The following is a 22,087-nucleotide window of genomic DNA, read 5'->3' as shown; positions in this document are numbered from 1 at the left end:
CACACACACACACACACACACACACACACACGTGCCAGTACTGACATGCATGGGTTCATTGCTTCACAGGTGTGTAGTAGTTGACTGTGCCAGAAGGCTGTACAAGGCTAGGCAAAGGGAATACCTTGGCATCAGGCCACATGACAATGGTCTCCAGTGTGCCCCTGGATTTGCCCACACAGTTGGGTATTGTATTCACCATCCACTCATCTGGGTTACTACTGTGGGTGGCCAGTGCTGTGCAATGCTTGCCATGTATTTGATCTATATTCCATAACATGTACAGTGTCTTGCTTGTACACATGAGCCACATGCATGTTCTGTGATGTGTGGAAGTGTACTTGGGGTCTCTGGGGCATGTTGTGTGGACAGATTGTTATCATCTGATGTGGTATTCCTGACCTCATCTGGTGGGACCTGGCTATGGAACTGAGGTCATGCCTTCACCTACATTGACAGCATGATACAGGTATTCAGTGGAGTTAGTGGCATCTGCCCATACAGGGCATGTATTTAAGGCATGGTATTCCCTTTGTGGGTTACATTTGCAGACTCTACAGTTGTTTTGGGCGTCCAGTGGGGAACATAGCAAAGGATGACTGTAAGCATTTATTTGCCTATTGTAGGGATGGAACAGGGTGCCATGCCCTTTTACTTGCTGGATAACACACACTCAGTCATGAGATGTTACACATCACAGTACATTCTGATGTCAGTGGCACTGTTGTGGTGTACAGGCATGTAGTCCACTGCAATCACACCATGGTTACTATATGTTGGCAAAATGCAGGGAACTACCAATATAGTGGTTTTTGCATAGCTAAGTGTGTTCTTGTATGAAACATGGGTGGAGAGTGTTCTCTGAGTAATACAAGGGTTGCTTATATTGTTCACCAATCCATAATGTTACATGTAGGGCTATGGATTGTCTATACCAGCCTCTCTGCTGTTTGACATCTGTTGTCCTTGTAAGGTGGACATTGTGACATATAGTAGGTCCTCAATATAGTAATTTACCAAAACTCACCCCACAATGCATCCTGTCATTACACAGTCACAGCAACCTCCACACAGGATTCTGATGGCAAACACACATACTTGCCAGTACTGAGATTCAAACCCCTACCTAGTTATGCATTGCTACTACAGTGCACCGCATTTATCGTATGCGCCATGGAGCTTATTGGATGGATGCTGTCTCAAGGTACTTCTAAGGTGAGGAACATCACCAGCCCTTGTAAATACTGGCATTGGGTGATGTAGTGGGTGAGAGATCCCAAAACTAATGTTACAGTAATCACACATTTACATTTGCCAGGGGTGAGGCTCAAACCTCTATCTAACAACCTTTACAGACCATTATGTTACACATTTACCACATGCACCACTGACCTGACATGGTATAATCTTTGCAACAGATACTTGTAAGGTGGATGATATCTGCAGGACAGCTAAAGTCAGGCTCTGAGATGTATACTGGCTGTAAATGGGGACAAAATCTTTGAGGTACACACATACATATGTACACTCACTTGCCACAGACGAGATTCAAACCCATCACTATGTAGTTACTGCTACTACATTGTTCGGCATTTATGGCATGCTCCACAGAGCTTATAGAGCTAACTGTTCTCCAAAGGTATATTTCAAGGTAGATGACATCAGGAGGCCTGCTAAAGTAGGGCAATGAGAGGTGTAGTGACTGTGAATGGCCTCAAAAGCATTACTCTTTACACACACACAGAGTTTCACAGTTGCCATGTCTGGGATTAGAACACCTACCTAACTAGTGCATCACTCTATAGCATTACGCAGTTATTGCATGTGCCACAGAGCTTACAGGGCTGACTCTTGTCCAAGGAGGTATTTCAAGGTGACTGACATCAGCAGGCTTGCTAAAGTAGGGCAATGGGAGGTGCAGTGACTGTGAATGGCCTCAAAATCATTGATCCCTATACACACAAACAGAGTTTCACAGTTCCCATGTCTGGGATTAGGACTCCTACCTAACTAGTATGTTACATTATAGCATTATGCAGTTATTGCATGCACCATGGAGCTAATTGGGCTAGCCCTTCTCCAAAGGTGTATTTCAAGGTGAATGACATCAGCAGGGTTGCTAAAGTAGGGCAATGGGAGGTGTAGTATCTATGAATGGCCTCAAAATCATTGATCCCTACACACACAAACACAGAGTTTCATAGTTGCCATGTCTGGGATTAGAACTCCTACCTAACTAATACATCAAACTATAACATTACGCAGTTATTGCATGCAACACAGAGCTTACAGGGCTGAATTTTGTTCAAGGAGGTATTTCGAGGTGACTGACATCAGCAGGCTTGCTAACGTAGGGCAATGGGAGGTATAGTGACTGTGAATGGCATCAAAATCATTGATCCCTGTACACACAGAGTTTCTTAGTTGCCATATCTGGGGCTAGAACTCCTACCTAACTAGTATGTTACACTATAGCATTATGCAATTATTGCACATGCCACACATATTACAGGGTTTGCCCTTATCCAAAGGTGTATTTCAATGTGAATGACATCAGCAGGCTTGCTAAAGTAGGGCAATGGAAGGTGTAGTATCGATGAATGGCCTCAAAGTCATTGATTCCTATACACAAAGTTTCACAGTTGCCATGTCTGGGATTAGAACTTCTGCCTAACTAGTACATCACACTACAGCATTACACAGTTATTGCATGTTCCACAGAGCTTATAGGGCTGAATTTTGCCCAAGGAGGTATTTCAAGGTGACTGACATCAGAAGGCTTGCTAAAGTAGGGCAATGGGAAGTGTAGTGACTGTCAATGCCCTCAAAATCATTGATCCCTACACACACAAACACACAGAGTTTCACAGTTGCCATTTCTGGGATTAAAACCCCTACATAACTAGAATGGTACACTCTAGTATTAAGCAGTTATCGCACATACCATGGAGTTTAAAGGAATGCTCCTTATCCAAAGGGGTATTTCAAGGTGACTGACACCAGCAGGCTAGCTATGCTAGGGTAATGGGGAGTGCAGTGTGTGTGAATGGGCAATAAACCATTCCTCTGGAAACACACACACAACACTCAGTCACACATAACTTTACATTTGACAGGATGGTGTATATGACTGCTAGATGAATAATGACTTGTACTGTCATGTTACACAGTTATCACGAGCGCCACCGACACTATAGTGCTGAGGGCCAGAAGCAAATGTCTACAGTGATAGACATTGGCACATCATGTGATATTGGCCAATTGGATGTATGGTGGGTGGGACAGGCCTCATGATGGGCAGCTCTTTGTCACTGTCTGTCTCTCTCTTCCCCACATCTCTATTTGTGTTTGACCTATTACAGTGTGTTGTCCTTGGATATATGTGTGTATTCCTATCCAATGTGTGTGTAAAGCATGACTGGTGTGCAATGTGATGTGTGTGTGCACAGACATCTGCGACTGACAGATATGTATAGTACACTGTTGCTGTCAGACATGGGCTTCATTTCTGTAAGTGTGGGAGCATGCCCAGTATGACCTTCTGTATTGAATGTGTGAATCCATTCCAGGTAGGCTGTACTCCAGTGCAAGCATTTGTGCTCTACACCTACAGTTAGCAACCTGTTTCTGCAGGATATTTGTAGATAGGTTGACAATATGGAGTCACAATGGGCAAAGGATAGTGGGATACTGTAACTAATTGTGTCTGTGCTGCTTGTGCTACATGGTTTTGGTGTTAGGAGATAAATTCAGACATATGTACTGTTTTACACTGTGATATATTATGTCAACTACTGACAGATATACTTATTTGCTCACAGTAATTTCCTGGGGAATACAAGATGAATGAAGCTGTGTCCATTATTGTGGTCTGCAGCCTACATATTATTCACACTCATGCCATTCTGGAGGGAGAGCTGCAGACACTTTCTGATGGGTCTGTGTAAATGGCCCAGCACCTTGGTACTGTGATGGCTGAGGATCCCATGCTTGTACATCTATCGACATGACAGAATGGCCATATCCTGCTGTGGCCATGCCTCTCAGCTGTACAGATTCACAGAGGATACCAAGAGGCAGAGCTCATATATCTGGTCATTTCCCCTTAATATTGTGGTTTACGAGCAAGTTTGTAGCCACCCATTCCTGGGTTTGCAGGCAGGGATAGTATGGGCACACATCAGTGTTTTAGACTTCACACAATCCATGGCGTCCATGTTTCGACCCCCCCCCCCGTTATTCTATCCTCTTCCTAACATTATGCAAGAGATATTTGATAAGTATCCCTATAGTTATCACTTCATCTCAGCAGTATTTAGGGGTTGGTCCATAGTTCATACAGTAGGACATGGTGGACATGCTACTGGGATTTGTCAAGATGGCCTTGCATTTGTGTTCTGTGGGCAGTGTTATGTCATTATTTGGGACTCCATGAGATAACATACACTGGCAGTCGGGTGAGACATGGGCCTTTGACAGAGGATTCTATGGCATTTGGTAGTGATGCAGACACCATCTGTAGCAGGTCAGTGCATTCTGTTACTCCTACAGCCCAGGCTGCAAGCCACTGGATTCCCCTGGGGTGACAGGGTAGGTGTGCAAGGTGTTAATGGCAATAGTTTCTCTCCTTATTAATCCACTGGTGTGGGTGGTGACAGGGTGCTGCTTACAGCTAGGGACATACCTGCATGGGTCACCTCTTCAGCATGCTGCATTCTGTGTGTATTCCCATACAGAAGTGGGGGTCATATTGTACTTATTCCCAAAATCAGGGATATCACTTGTGATGAACCTGTGGCTGATGGTGGGGTGAGCTGAGTGCATGTGTGCTATGGAAGCTTCTTGCAGCTAACTCATAGATATACGTGGGGCATTCCCCTTATGCTGGCTTGTGCAGGGACATCAGTGGTTTCTCAGTACTTCATAACTGTGCCTTTTGTGGTCTGCCAGTGTTTGGCCAGACTACATCAGCATTCCATACTACACAGACAACTAATGTGCTGCTAACCTGCATGTACAATTCCAAAGGTATGTCCATTTGACAGTAACATTTTATACACTCTCTGTCTAGGGTACTTCCACCTGTGTACTGTGTGTATGTCTGTGCCCAAATTCCTGCCATGTCCCTCTTTCAGATGGTAACAGATATTACATCCGAACAATTAGTATGGATTACTGCTGGATTGGGTCTTGCTAGGGTGCATTGTGTTTGGCACTGCAGTTGTCAGAACTTGGCCCTGTCATCAACAGTACTGGCCATAGACCACTGGGCACAACCCTCCATGCCTACATGCTGACCATTTCCACACAATATACAACACACAACAACCTAACACACAGAACCCTGCATATTGTAGATGCGCAACAATCTATTCTGCTAATTTGGCCAGCTCAGGTAATCTGTGCTCCACTGTTATTATACCCACATGTACATGTTATTACATTTCTACATAGGATATTGGGCAGCTGATCTGACAACTGTAAACATTTGCTATGACTGCACTGGTATTTAAGGTACTCTGTTGGCTTCCATTTCATTCTGTATTCTGACCTATCATTCAGACTAGAGGCATATCAGTGTAGTACAGATCTTAGGTTTTATTGACCTACATTTCAGTTTCAGACTTCTTACCCTTCAGAACTAACTTCCATCTGCCTGACCTGTTGTAGTCTGTCTGTGTTGGTCTGGAAGGGGGCTGTTCTCCATTGCCATCAACAAGAGGCCTTAGCACAGCCTTTCTTTGTGGTCATCTACACATGTCCAGTTGGTTGAGACTCCTGTTGGGTATGTGAGCCTCACTGACATGCATGTGTGTGTCCTATGGACACACATTTGGCCCACCACATGTCCTGCAGTGGGATTTGTCACCTTCTCTAGTACTGCCTACTATGTTGACACCAGTATTTGTTCATAGGTTCATAGGTAGGTACTAGGCTATCAGCCCTGGGGCCTATACAAGCCCAGTCAAAAAGGTACTCTGGCTTCTGCCACCCAAGAAAATTATTTTCCTGTGCCACTGTCAAGCAAAGCCACAAAGGTGATCCCCAGGGTGAATTTCCTATTTCCCATCCAATCATCAAGATTTTCTTGAAGAGTGCTAATGAGGAGCTTTGTTTGATATAGATAGGTCATTTATACCAAAGTATGGGAAGTCTCTAGGACAGGAATCTATCCCTCCGGCATGTTCTGTTTATTGTGGTGACAAGGTTTAGGTCCCTAGAGCATGTAGCTCAGAGGGATTGGGATTTCTTTAAGTGGAGCATGTCCACCAGCTCTGGGTTTGACATAGCTTTGTATGGTAGGCAGAGATCACCTCTGAGTAGGTGATATGCGATGGAGTAAAGCTGGAGTTTTTTGAGACGGTCTGCGTAGGGCATCTGTTTGAGGCTGGTAATCCTCTTTGTGAGGTATTTCTGCAGCCTTTCCAGTTGTTGTAGATGTCTTGTAAGGTACATACCAAAAGGTGCATTGTACTCTATAATGGGTCTAATGAGTGATGAGTAGAGGGGAACAATGACCTCTTTTTTTCTGGATGAGAAACCTTTTGTTATGAGGTGTGCCATGTACAAGGATTTCCTGACTACTATGGCGATGTGATTATCAAAGGAGAGACTACTGTCCACCTGTGTCCCAAGGTCTCTTACCACAATTTCGGTGTTAAGTATACTACCGCCTATGTTGTAGTTCATGGGTACAAAGTTTTTACCAAAGGGGATGACAATGCACTTTTTGGCATTGAGCTTGAGGCCATGACTTTGACACCAGGCATCTGTCTCTTTTGTAGGATGTCCACATCGTTAGGAGTTTTGATTATGGCTCCTAGTTTGCAGTCATCTGTGAACTTCATTAGCCAAAGACCTTCTGTGTTAGCCTGTACTTCAGAGAAGTAGATACCAAACAGTAGAGGACCCAGGACTGAACCCTGTGGTACTCCACTTGTCACTGGTCTGATTTGGAGTCTGCTACTTTCACAGTGTGGGTTCTGTCAGTGAGCCAGTTGGCAACCCATCTTGTGACATAGGGATTTATGCCTAGTTTAGTGAGTTTATCTATAATTCCAGAGTGAGGGAAGGTGTCAAAATCCTTGGCAAGATCTAGATAGGCTGTGTGAACCACCTTACCCTTGTCTACAACTTTGGTGACTGCTTCAAAGAAGTCTATCAGGTTTAGGAGACATGATCTTCCTTTTACAAACCCGAACTGGGTGGGGTCCAGAATTTGGAGATTACCAATGTCTTTGTTTATAAGTTCCATGATGATACGTTTCATGGCCTTGCAGACCAGGCTCGTCAGGCTAATGGGCGGTAGTTCCTGGGGTCCATGGTGACTCTCGTCTTGTGGAGTGGGATAACCGTCACTGTGTGCCATTCAGCAGGCACAAAGCCTGAGGTGAGGCTATGATTGAACATGGTACTTAGGTGGGGTGCCAGTTTGTTCTGTAGTTCATGTAGAATGCAGCCTGGGATGTTGTCTGGTCTCATGGATGCTGTGTTCTTGGCTTTGAAGAGTGTGTTTTTTACCTATGCAGCCGTGATTACATGAACTTTGAATTCTTCCAGTATAGAGATGGGCTCTTTAGGGGGTGAGAGGGGGGTAAAGTTAGCACTGAACCTATCTGCCAGGATGTTGGCAATATCAGTTGGGTCTGTATATTTAGTGCTATGGTGCTGTAACTCAGAGCAGATCTGAGTGTTGCCATTGAGATTCTTGAAATAGCTATAGAATGCTTTGTGGTTGTCTTTAGAATCAGTGGCAATTTTGTTTTCATAACTATCTTTGGAGGATTTTATCGGGGATCGCAGCTTCTTACTGAGGCTGACCAGGGAGCACCTCCACTCATGGGATTTTACTCTCATTTGCAACAGTTTCTTTCTTCTGTTGTAAAGTTTGTTTATGGCAGGGGGACCACCAGATTGGCTTCCTTTTTTTGGAGGATAGTGTCTCAGTTCTGTTTGGGATAGCACGATCCATGCACTCATGTAAGTGCTTATAAAGTGCAATTGTGTAGGATTCAGTAGTCATAACTGTATTGTCCATCTGCATGGGTGTCATGAAGTTCACCACTTCTGTCTTAAGAAGCATGAAGTTGGCTTTGGAGAAATGTTTTACCATGGTTTCCTTAATGGGGGGTGGGGGCATGATGTGAATATCTAGGGTAATTAGCTTATGGTCGGATCTGACCAATGATGCATTGATTTCAGGTGTGGAACACCAGTCACTCATGTTGGTAATGACTAGATCTAGGATATTGTTGCCCCTGGTGGGGGTGTGGATAAGTTGATCCAGGGCATTGGAGTTTATGAATTCCAGAAAGCGTTGAGTGAAGGAGTTGGTACATGAGTAGTTTTCCGAGTTAATGGTGGGGTAGTTGAAATCGCCCATTATTAGGGTGTTTGGTTGAATAATAATATTTTACAGTACATCAAGAAAAGAGGAGTGGGAATCCTGGGGCATGGTGGGTGATCTGTAGCAAGCTATAATTTGGATTGCAGTTTTGTCCAGAGTTATTTGCACTTGGATAACCTCTGCTGCATTATGCTGAGCAACTAGCCTGGAGGTGTGGATATCCTTAATGAATATGGACACACCTCCGCCTTTGGTGTTCTAGTCCAGGTTACATGGCCGAAAAGTGTGGTATGAGTTATAGTCTGGTAGTGCAGGGGTGCTCTCTGGAGCCTTGAACCATGTCTCAGTCACTGCACAGATATCAATGTTCTCCATTTTAAGGAGTGCCTCGAGTGAATGCATTTTGAGATCTAGACTTCTAGCATTGAGTAGCATCACCCTCAGTTATTCTTGCCTGTTCCTGTTATGGTGTGGAATTTGTCATTTGAACCTTGCCTAAAAAAAGCACTATTGGGGCGGCAAGAACCTTAGCCAGTATCTGGAATCCCAGGGGTGACAGGTGCAGGCCATCTCTGGCAAAGCATTGTGGACTTTCAACCATGTCATCCCAGGCAGACAGATATTGGATCCCTTTAGAATGGCACCAGAAGCTTAGCCAATTGTTGAAGTCAATCATTTTGTCCTTGTACTGTGGCATCATTTTGGGTGATGGCAGAATGCTACTCAGGGCTAGGGTCATACCTGCCTGGGCTACAAGATCAGAGAGCTCTTCCATGTCTCTTTTCATGTAGTCTAGGGAGGTATGTCTCAGGTCGTTCACACCAACATGGACAATGACAGAGTCATATTTGTACGTTTTGTGGAGTGACCTGAGTGCATGGGTTATGTGGCGGATCCTGGCACTCGACAGGTAGCTGACAGTAACCTTCTCCTTGTTTAACCAGGTGAGTGGGACATCAGTGTCCCTGACTACAGAGTCACCTATGACTAGTGTGTTGGGTACGTTGTTTTTCCTTATTGGCTGTGGTTGAGTGGCACACTGAGTCTGCGGGCTATGTGTCACTTGGGTTTGTGTTGGGAGGTGGAGGTTGCTTACATTTCTGCTTTGGAGGTCTCTGTTGCTTGAGCAGATTATTATTGAGAGTCTCCGCAAATGTTTTTGTGTTTCTATGTGTGGATTTTGGTGGTGTAGATTTAGTGAGACTATGTGATGAGTGCGGTGTGGTGCAAGTGTTTACCTTCTCCTCTTGACTGTCAAGTTCAGTCTTGATTGGAGAGCACTTTACCTCCAGTTTGGCTAGATAAGTGCATCTCTCACAGGTTGTAGTGTTGGGTGGTAGGAGGAGAGGGTTGTCTGTGTACATGAGGCAATTTCTACATTGACACAAAATGCCCAGATTCCTCATATAGAAAACACTGGGAGCCGACCCTTGGACATGCCTGAATAAAAGACTATCTCCAGATAGTTTGAAGAGCACTCTGTCAGGACACAGGAAGGCTCCAGCAATGATATGCAGACTTTTACTAAGAGGGTCTAATTTTATGCAAGTAATCCTTGAGATAGTCAGATAACACACAGGATGTAAAACCAGTTATACCAACTTAAGACACAGAAAAATAGGGGGAGGGGGAAAACACCTTCAGCAGAGATCTGAAAAACTATACAGTGAAGCAAAAATAACAGTGCACAACTCTGAAGTCAGCCAGCAATGATATAAAATGAGTCAAACAACAATTACCAGTACACAACTCTGAAGTGCCAGAAAAATATACTCAGCTCTGTATATCTCCAGATAGTTTGAAGAGCACTTTGTCAGGACACAGGAAGGCTCCAGCAATGCTATGCAGACTTTTACTAAGAGGGTCTAATTTTATGCAAGTAATCCTTGAGATAGTCAGATAACACACAGGATGTAAAAACAGTTATACCAACTTAAGACACAGAGAAATAGGGGGAGGGGGGAAAACACCTTCAGCAGAGATCTGAAAAACTATGCAGTGAAGCAAAAATAACAGTGCACAACTCTGAAGTCAGCCAACAATGCTATAAAATTAGTCAAACAACAATTACCAGTACACAACTCTGAAGTGCCAGAAAAATATACTCAGCTCTGTATATCTCCAGATAGTTTGAAGAGCACTCTGTCAGGACACAGGAAGGATCCAGCAATGATATGCATGGATTATGGATTTCATGCTGCCTATATAGGTGTCTAACATCTGCTACCATCCCATTCAGCCACCCGATTCACTTGTATGCTCACATCCATACCATAGATGCAAGTAGCAGAACATACTACTCATTTTGGCAATTGATAGGGAGAGCGACTTACATTGTGGCTGTGCCGGTATTGAGGATGGTGCTGGAGGGCTGACTATGTTGGATGTACATACTACACTCTCTATACATGGTTAATCACAGGTAGTGCCATGTTTGGCATCCCATTTACTGTATGTGTGAGTCAGAGAGAGATGTAATTCCCTGGGTTCCTACCATGTCAGTGTATGTGCTATGCGTTGCCTCTTTGCCAAGGCCTGGGCATACTGGGCACACCTCCTTCTGCCTACAGGGGCAGGCTCAGGTTTAATGGCCGTGCTTTAACGAACAGGGTGTTTAAGGACAGAATACTTGAACACCTTAGGGATATCAGCAATGTTAAAGAAACCAGCGCACTATCACTACATGTAGCTAAAGAGGGTAAAGAACATAATTTAGCTTTATGGTACTAGAGATTCTGCATAGTACCAAGAGAGGAGGTGACATAAATAATAGAACAGAATCTAGTGAACAGAAATGGATTTTGCGCTTTCAAGCTGATAAACCTCCTGGGTTAAACAACAGAGTTTCCCTGAAACCCTTCCTTAAAGCACGGCCATTAAAGCATTGATCTCTCTTTTAATATTTTATCATATGTTTCAATAGTCCATCTTTTATTATTTTTTACTATTGTATTTGTTACCAGTTTTAAGTATATATTGTTCATTTAGTCTGTTTTATTTAATTTTTAAATGATCTATATATTCTACAGATGTATTTTATCACATGGCTTTTAGCTATGATGCACATTTTATCTGATTTTTGATTGGATGTTTTAGTGTTTAAAAATGTAACTGCTATTCTATCTTTGTTGGTCTGATGAAGCGGATGTTATTCCGAGAAAGCGCTTACCTACTACAATAAAGGACATATTGATTTTCATTGCTGTGTGGAACCAGATTATTTTTCTTTTTCTTGTACATTCATTATAATACCCTGGGCATCACACATGGCTTGGCAGTTGATTAAGGGGAAGCCCTTGCAGTTTATGTAGACCCTACCCTACTCACCGTGTGGTGCTTTGATGTGTATGTGTGTGCAGTCTATAGCACCCACTACCACAGGGTATTCTGCTATTTGGTGGAAGAGATGCATATTGCTGGTTTACGCCTCATAGGTGTTGTGGAAATATATGTCCTCACTGGCATGTGCTGACATGGCATCTAGGAACTGGTGGAGTGCCCTGGATGCCTATGCCTGTGAGATCCCCATGATATCCCCAGTTGGCCTTTAGAAGGTACCTGTGGCTACTATTCTTAAGCCTTCACATACCTTGGTATCCACTGGAATGGACTCCCCTCTGTTGGTTCTGAGTGTGAAGCTTGGCCGGAACAGCTCAACAATTTGCTGTAGGAGGTCCCTCTCCACCCTATAGCACTCCACTATCTCCAGCTCATGTAGCCCCTGGTAGGTTACCCTGGGTCTGTGCACTCTTCTCCTTCTCCTCACTGTGGGTTGGTCATCAGCATTGTCATCCTCACCACCCTCAGCCTCTTCCACATACTGATTTATGAGAGCGAAAGAAGCCCCTATCATTTTTTTGCTTTTGTTAGGTAAAATTTCCCTGCTTATGTACACCAGTGGTGTACAGTTTGTGGGAAAAAACAGAGTGAAAGGTGTTTGCATAGTTTATAGTAGTGTGCTGGCTGGGCTGCTGCCTGTGTAACTGGCTGATTCTGAAACATTTCACCTGCCAGCTTTGCTAGTTCTCCTTGATTACCTTCCTACTGCTGTTTTCCCTTCTCATTGCCTTCCTGTTTAAGCCCCGAGGTGCACCGTGCAAACCCAGTGCTCAGACATGAACAGAGCTGCTATTTCCTGGTTTATTTTGTTTTGTTTGTTTAAAACCCAGTGCGCAGCACACACACACCCATTTAGGCAATGTAAACACTGCTATGCAGCCTCAGACACATCCCCTTCCATAGCTGTGCTTAGCTAAGGGCAAACACGGGCCACAGAGCTCCAATAAGCTTACAGCATGCATGACACACCCCCTTATGAAGTCATCTAGCTGTTAGGCTTACACCATGGTATTACTGCACCTACACGGTTGGGTGCAAGCTAGCACTGAGGAGAAATCTGTGATTCAGTATCATTCCCCTCATTTGCATAGAATTGACTGCTAATGCATGGTTACAAAACTGATACTTAGCCTTCCCCCTTAGCAACCACTATTCCATGGTCTTGTTGAGTTATGCATGCCATTGACTATTATGACAAGATGATGATTTTGGTTTAAAAGCTTATTTCCAACATTTTTTTATTATTTTCGGGCCGATCCAGTTTGCGCACCGCTGCCCCATGCTTAAACAACCAAAATCAGCCAAAAAAGTTATTTTTTATAATTTTGAAACTAGTTTTAATGCCTATGGCCATATAGTTGGCCTTTGGCATGGCCAACCCTTATAATACATGCTTTTTTATGAGCTGCCATGCTTCCGTTTTGTAGTTTGCAGACATGTATTCAGCTACTGGCTGAATACATTTCTGCAGTTTACACTATTCTTGCCCAGATGCCTGCCTGCTTCCTGGATTGCTAATTCACCTCATTTGCATGGCTTTCACCAGCAAATGAGGTAATTAGCATACAGGGGCTGTGTTCATGCAGGAATAGTGCAGAAGCGCTCGTGCACTTCCCAGGAGCTCATTCCTGGATCGCACGTCAGCCATATTGCCTGCAGCAGTTCTTGCACTATTCCTGCATGCCATGCAGAGCTTGCTGAATCCTGGGAAAAGTTATATATCATTTTATATATTTTCTTTTATATATTACACTTAAAAGACCTATGTATAGTATACCTTTTCTCCTTTGATTCAGTTCAGTTTAAGTAGAACTTTTTGCATTTTTTCTTTGAAGAAAACAGTAGCATTTGTCCTCTTTCTTACAATTTTTCCCACAAATCTCTCTCTTTTTCAATTGCAAGTGACAGAAGAAAATATGTTGCATGTAGTGGAGTAAATTGCATTCAACAGTACAGGAGTAAACACAGTCATCTATTTGGAATACAAATCAATTGCAAGAGGAGTAAAAAACACTTTAATGAATCATAAGCACCAAATCACTAAACATAAGTGCCTTCACTTTCATGCACCATCAGATAGAAATCTTAAAATCACATTAAATGAGGCACTCACTATAAAAAAAAAATCACAATGACCATGAATAGTAAATCAATGATGTAAACGCCCTCCTTTTAAAATTGGTATTAAAGTCATGGAGTCATTCAGCCCTAGAAATTCTGTAGCATGTAATCTAATAATCCAGTGAAGGAAAGCTCATTTAATAGCATTTAACAAATCCTACCCCTGAAATACACATTAATTTTTTTGAAGCACCATAAAATTCAAACATGAATGCATGCATTTACTGGCAACAGTAATACCAGTTGCCTGCACTAAAGGCTTATATCAAAGTTGTGTCTTAAGAGAGGGGTTATTAGTGGTGATCATGCTATGTATGGCATTCCAGCTGGACAAAAACTAGAGCTGTGGGACAAGAGTTATTTTGCACACAGAGACACAAGCAATACTTTAAAATAATGTAATATCATTTAATAATCATCTATTTTTACAAAGGACTGGTCCAGATATTGGCACAACATGTGCAAGCAGTTATGTGAATTTGACTTTGATAGAATGGGATCATAATTTTGTATGCACAGGATAGTTGTAGAGCACATTGTTTTTTATGTCTGTCTTGTAGAGCACATTGTTTTTTATGTCTGTCTTGTGGATGATATTCGGAACAGAGTATAAGCTGGTAGATGGTAATGTATATTATAAAGCTGAACACAGTCTATATATATATATATATATATATATATATATATATATATATATATATATCTATATATATATAGGAATGTGCTGCAAGGGCAATTTATACATGCTTGTTTAACCTGTGTTTAACCTGTGTTTCCAATGTACTAATACCAGTTTTTTTTTAAATGAAAATGGATTTTTTTGCAATTACAAGGAAGATGAGTTTGAGGAAGCTATGAAACAAGTTCTGGAAGTGAAGGATGGTGCTGTGAAACCATTTTTCAATGAGAAGGCAGATGTTTTGGAGACTTAGGCAATGGGAAGTTTTCTGAAAGTCCTTTTGATTTAATCCAGAAATGTTAATTTATTGTGTGGTATTATTAGAAAGAATTGGCAGGTACATTAACAGTGAATCATAAATGGACAGATGATATACATGATTCACCATACTTTGCCTTTCAGAACAAACAGAATTTGAAACAATGATATAAAATCTCAAACAGCAATGTACATGAAGTAGAGTGGCACTTTTCTTTGTAGATCCTGTAGCTGCTAAACTGTATTTATTTATTTGGACCATTTTTATATCCAGTGACTGGTAAAAGTTATGTGTTTACCTTTTATGTTGATTGCAGCTCCAAAAAGTCCTGCTTATTTTGCATGTTGCACTGAATGTACTAGTTTTCACGTTAGAAAGACCACTAGAACTTTAAAAGAACACGTTACAAACATCTATTTTATGGAGTTGTTATATATGCAGAATGAATTAACTACCACGATGCTTTGTCAGAGATGGCCTGCATCTGTCTCACTTGGGCTTCAGGCTTCTGGCAAAGGCACTTGCCTCTCCCATAGTGCTTTTTTAGAAAAAGTGATGAGGTTAAAACTACCAACATAAAAATTTCAACAAAACCCAAATTAAAGGTCATGCTACTAAATGCTAGGAATCTAAACATGAAACTGCATTCATTGCAAGCATAGTTAACCCTGGAAAATGCTGACATCTGTGCAGCCACAGAAACCTGCTTCAAAGCTGCACAGAGCACCTCAGCCATACCTGATTACTCATCCTATCATACATTCATACCCCATACTGTGGGTAATAAAGTCAAGGGAGGTGGAGTTTCAATATATATTAAAGAAATACACACCTCCAGGCTGGTCAAATAGTATAACACACAGAAGACACTCCAGGTGCAGTTAACCATTGACAAGACCCCTATACAAATTATAGCTAGCTACCGGCCTCCAAATCTGACCCAAGATGCCCAAACTGCCTATCTAGACCTCTTTGAATCTATCAAGATTCAACCATTTACCCTGATCATGGGTGACATCAACTACCCAAACATAGACTGGAAGAACTATTCATGCTAGAAAACAAATGCCCAGATATTCCTCAATTTTGTCAATGCTAATGCTTTGGAACAGCTAGCTGATACCCCCCACAAGAAGTGATAATATCTTGGACTTGGTATTAACCAATATGAGTAACCACTGCAGCATCCCTGCAGTATCATCCTCCCTTGTAAGATCAGACCATAAAGTGCTCATGTTCAAAGTCACGATCTCCCCTGACCACCCTCTAGCTAGAGTCAAACAAAAAAACTTTTCCAAAGCTGATTACAGCGTCCTTGGGGGATGGTATAAACAGATTCACAGCCCCCTCCCCCTCTCTAGGAACTGGCACCAGTATCCAAAACTATACCAAATTACTATATGAACATTTATATAGATGCATGGAATCAGGAATACCTGACAGGACTAAATAATCATCCGCAAGGAAGAGTAAACCTGTCTGGTGGACATCTGCAATAAATAAACTCTATAACAAAAGAAAAAAATTGCTGTCCAGAACCAAGAAGGAGCAGGTGCCCAATTGGAAGCAATCTCTCCTTAGCTTAAACAAGCAAATAAGAGTGCTAGTGAAATCCTCCAAAGCAAACCTTGAGTCCATATTGGCCACATCTGCTAGAGACAAACATAAGGCCTTCTTCACGTATGTCCGTAATCTCAGTGGTAGCACCCAGATCTGTTCAGAACTGGTGGTCAAGGACATCACATATACAAATGCCGTAGATATAGCAAACTTGCTGGCTGACAGATTCAGTGAAAATTTCAACCCTCTGTCCCCCCATCAGTAAATCAGGACATTCCCAGTACCTGCCCTTTCCTCTTATATCTAGGGATCAGGTTATCACCGCTCTCTCAAAGACAAAAACTACAGCCTCCATGGGACTCGATAACATCCCAGGCTGCATCCTACACAAACTTAGGCAGGAACTTGCAGCACCAATTGGCGCCTGATTCAACCAAAGCCTGAGTACCAGCTTTGTCCCAGCTGAGTGGAGGACAGCCACTGATATCCCTTTACACAGAGGTAGAGCGTCCACCCATCCTGGAAACTATAGACCCATCAGCCTAACTAGCCTGATCTGCAAGGCCATGAAACAGATTATCATGGACCTCATTAACAAGGACATTGGTAACCTCCAAACACTTGATCCTACACAGTTTGGCTTCATTAAGGGGAGGTCATGTCTGTCAAATATGGTCAACTTTTTTGAGACAGTCACCAAAGCCATGGATAAGGCGAAGACAGTGCACACCACCTACCTTGACCTGTCCAAAGCCTTTGACACTATTCCTCACTCGGGCATAATAGATAAAGTCTCTCAACTAGGCATCAATCCGTATGTTACCAGATGGGTAGCTAACTGGCTCACTGATAGAACCCACCTAGTCAAAATAGGGAAAGTCACCTCAAGCAGTAGACCTGTATCGAGTGGCATACTCCAGGGTTCGTCTTGGGGACTCTGTTATTTGGGATATACTTTTCTGAAGTGCAGGCCAAAACCAGTGGGCTATGGCTGACCAAGTTTGCAGATGACTGCAAGCTGGAAACTGTCATATTCCCCTAGTGACATGGACATCCTCCAAGAGGGTCCCACCCAAACAAATGACTGGTGCCAGAAACATGGCCTCAACCTGAATACAAAATAATGCATCATCATCCCCTTTGGGGAGAGTGATGTCCCCACAAACTGTCACATTAATAACAATCTCCTAAGCACGCAGTAGGTCGCAAGGGATTTGGGCACCCAGATTGATAGCAACCTGACTTTTGACCACCATGTTGCTTCCATTGTACGGAAAGCTTTCTACATGGCCCACCTCATAAGTAAAGGTATCTCTTGCAGGGACAAGGAGGCCATAACATCCCTGTATTCTTCCCTTATAAGACCCATAATTAAATACAATGCCCCATTCAGCATGTACCTCACAAAGCATATGCAGCAGCTGGAGAGACCACAATGGTTCCTCACCAGGAGAATCCAGGGCCTCAAAAATCTACCATACACAGATAGGCTAAAAGCCCTATCCCTCTACTCATACAGACTTTAAAGAGGTGACCTCTGTCTGGCATACAAGGCAATCTCAGACCCTGCCTTGATGGGGCTGCTGCATATCCGCAAGTCAAGCTCCACTCAAGTAACCCACACACACATGGCCTCAACCTGGTCTGTGACATCAATAGGATTTGTTGGCAGGATAGATTTGTGTCCCAGACACTCCCCGATCTATAGAATAGACTCCATTTCCACATCAAGCAGAGTACCTCTTTACCCCTATTTAAGTGCAATCTGGATAACTGGATGGGAAATAGAAAATACATCCCTGGGATTCTACCCATGTCCATGCTGGACAGGGGCATTGGGCACTGATTTGTCTATGCATGGGCTAAACTCTTGGCTAGGCTTATAAGGGTCTCAGGGCCAATAGCCTAGTAAGTGCCTATGATCCTATGATCCTTTGATAACAAAACACCTAGCAGAATATGGGGTGGAATTTCCATTGATAGATATGAATATTTGTGGTAGTGATGTTATAAATATGACTGCGGAGACAGAACATAAATGGATCACTAAATATAATGCAACGGAAAGGTATCGAATGAATGATGCCTATAGTTTAAAACCAATCCTAAAAAGAAGGACTTGAAGATACTAATGGCAATTTTGATGGGAGTGAATTCATTGATTGGTTAGTTTTAAATATTTTTATTATAAATTATGATTTTTAACTTGAGGAAGCAGTGTGTGAATGGAAGCAAGAGATGATCTTGTGCTTATGGACATTTGAATAAAGTATTACAACTATTGTTTTCTGAACATTGTTTATTGTTTCTTCACTGCTTTTTTTCATGCTTGGTTCAGAATTTGTAGTTGGGTGTACTTATTGTTTAAATTGTGATAAAGTAATATGAGCATGTTATTTGTGCTTGTAACATATGAAGCTTAAAAGTTATGCTTGTACATCTACAATACAAAACTACTAGCACTCTTTGGGAAAGAATAAGTATAAAAAATTAAAATATTCTGGTATGCTCATTAAAACAATGTGTGGCATTAGGATCAACAACATTGAAGTTGTCATAAAAGTAAAGGAATTCCAGATATTGTCAGAAGTTAAACAAATTTTGTAATAAACAGATGAGAGTGCTGAGAGGTATGAATGGAAACATCAAACTTGCATCAAATGGATCACAAAAAAATATCCAGGTTAAGTGCCATATGCTGTTTGATCAAAACTAAAAACAGCTCTACAAAAGTTTGCAAACTCATCAATATCTAAACTCAAATGGAACAAATGGGTCACACCAATCATGTTAATATTTAGGGGAAGAAGTGGAGAAAGATTGATATAGCAGTGCAATGGATTTTATTTCTGCCTCACAATGTTTGGTCTTCCATTTATTTCCTGGAAGGAGCCTTCTGGCAGAATCTGCAGCTTCTCTCTATGCACTTACGTGCTTTCACTGGGATCTCCCATATCCAAACACATGGTAATAGATGAACTTCTAATTCTTCTAAATTAGCTTTAGGTATATGCACAAGGTGCATGAGAGAGGTGTGAGAAAGGCTTAACAAAAAAACTCCACTCCCTACAAGCATTTCTTACCCTGGAATGCATTGATATGTGCATCTTCATGGAGATCTGGTTCAAGACCAATGAGATCCTCCATCAGTGCAGCATTTCATTGTCTAGCACATGTTCAGGCCCACCACACTAGATGAAGGCACTAAAGACTGTAGTGTCTCCATATTCTTAAAAAAATACTTCCATACTCATTAGATAAAATAATGTACTCAAACTCATCTACATCCAACTTACTATCAGTGAAACCCCTTAACAGATCATAGCGACCTATAGGACCATTTTCTGTGTCCCTATATCACATACCTCCTACATAAATAGTATGGAGTCCCAATGCATTGTCAAACACCGCTCTCTTCAGTGACTTCAACTATCACTCCATCAACTAGAAGACTTCTATGTTCTCAAACATGTACACCCAAAAATTGCTGGACTTCGTCAGTACAAATTTCTGGACCAGTTAGTCTTTACCCCAACCTGGATGATAAAATCCTGGACTTGGTTCTTTTTAAAATGGGACAGCTTTGCTCCACATAAATTATAACTTCGGACCATAAATCAGTCACAGTCACTGTAGATCAATTTGTGTATATACCTTTAAGAAGCTATCCAAGGGCTGAGCATGTGCAAGCCTAACTGCCATTTTGTAGTAAGCCTTTGAGATGTAAACATATTTGTATATAACATCTGTCTGTTAACCAGTTTGTTTGTATTTTATGATGTTGCTATCCATCCTGATGTGTTTCTATGAATTAAAGCATCTAAATTTAACACCCCACCTGCTTGTCATCTATATTAGAGAGGGATGAGTGACATGGTGTCAGAAGCGGCATATCTAAAGGGTATGAAGTTAGAGGTGGCATGGCTAAAATTACTTAAGGCACTTGCTTCGAACTGGTGGAATATAGAACAGTGAATCATTCCTAAAACGTGCATGCTTCACAAAACAGGTCAGAAACTAATTTCAGATATTAAAATTGCTCAGCATTATTTCTTGTTCACAAAATATGAAACAAGGCATACAGAATGCTCTAAATAATATTTTCATAAACCGATATGAATGATATTGATACAAATATTCAAATTACTATGGAAAATGTTTGAAATAAAGTCCGAATTCCATAAAATGAATAAAGAAAAGACAAATGACCGCATTTTCACAAAGCATTTACTTTTCATAGTAAGCCAAGATATCTGTTATCAGAAGTGCATACAGTGTTCACATGTTTGTGCAGTGTTACAGTAAAGCTATTTCACAAAAGTGCAGCCATTACAAGGCATATTTCACAGAGTACAGCGATTACAGAGCATATTTCACAAAGTAAAGTATTTCAAAGAGTTTATTGTGCATTTGAATGTTATTAAAAGCTCACAGAACAGTTTGTTCATACATAATTACAAAGGCCATATTTTCAATGTGTTTGTACATACTTTGTGGGCATGACAGATGGATTTCGAAAACCCAGTGCACTTGTGTTTGACAGTAATATTGCTTAGAACTGGAAAGTGTTTGAGCAAGCGTACGATATTTTCATACAGGCTGCATTTTCTGATAAAGATGACCGTACAAAGGCATTTATTCTGCTTAATTTGGCAAAATCCATTGAAAGGGAATGTTCATTTGTGTATGCACCTGCTATCTACACAGGAGAGGGGGAAACCATCATATTGTTGTCAAGGGAGGACCCAGAGTGCTTAAAATGTAAATTTAGAGAAATGTGTAACCCCCAGACAAATGTTACAGTGGAAACACACTTATTTTACACAAGGGATCAAAGGCTTGGTGAAACTTTTGTAACATATATAACTGACCTGAGAAATAAAGCAAAATATGCAGATTTGGTGATTTAAGGGATGAGTTGATAAAAGACAGACTTGTGTGTGGTATAAAAGATGATGCTGTGAGAAAGGTTTTCCTTCATGACAGTGATTTAATTTTGAATAAGGCCATTGAGATTTGTCAGATATATGATCTCACGGAAAAGCACACAGATATGCTTACAAATGAGAACAGCTCTAGAAGGCACAGTGATAAAGATCATATTGATAGTATGCAGCATGTGGTTAAAAGAAACAGGCCCAAGCACATGGCATGAATTGTAACCCCTGCAGTACTCACTGGTAGACCCCAGAACTTTCCAGCAAATTCCAGAGCTCACACAGTCTCAGTGAAGCATAACAGTGAGTCAGTAACCTCAAAGCATGGGTCCCAGCTTAGTCTCATTGCCAACTATCGTAATTGTGGTGGAAGCCACGAATCTAAAAAGGAAAAACTTTTAGCTTTTGGTCAGCAATGCCACAAATGCAATAAATAGAATCATTTCAAGAGGTTTGTAAATCAAAAGGCCCACATTCTTTTATTTAAAGAGAACATTTTAAGAAATTAGTTGATCAGTTAGAAAGCTGCAGCACTAGTCTTTATGTTGATGGTGTGCCATTTCTTCATGAAACAGTTAATGCAGTAGATCTAAGGGCAAAGAATGAAGTATTGTGTACTGTTTAGATAAATGGCAAGCCCATAAAGCTCAAAGTTGACACAGGTTCCAAGTGTAATGTTATGTCAGCAGAAACATTTGCTAGAGTGTGTCATAGTGAAAGGTTTTATTTGGCAAGGTGTGTGAAACTTGTTGCTTATGGAGGTGAAGAAGTTCAAACCGAAGGCTCATGGAAGAAGCTATGACTTATTATTCTGTGTGGTCAAAAGGCACATCCAGTCATTATTA

This window comes from Protopterus annectens, chromosome 2.part0 (genome assembly GCF_019279795.1).
Source record: "Protopterus annectens isolate FY-2018-M chromosome 2.part0, PAN1.0, whole genome shotgun sequence".
NCBI lineage: Eukaryota > Metazoa > Chordata > Ceratodontiformes > Protopteridae > Protopterus > Protopterus annectens.
Note: the sequence above shows the minus strand (reverse complement) of the source record.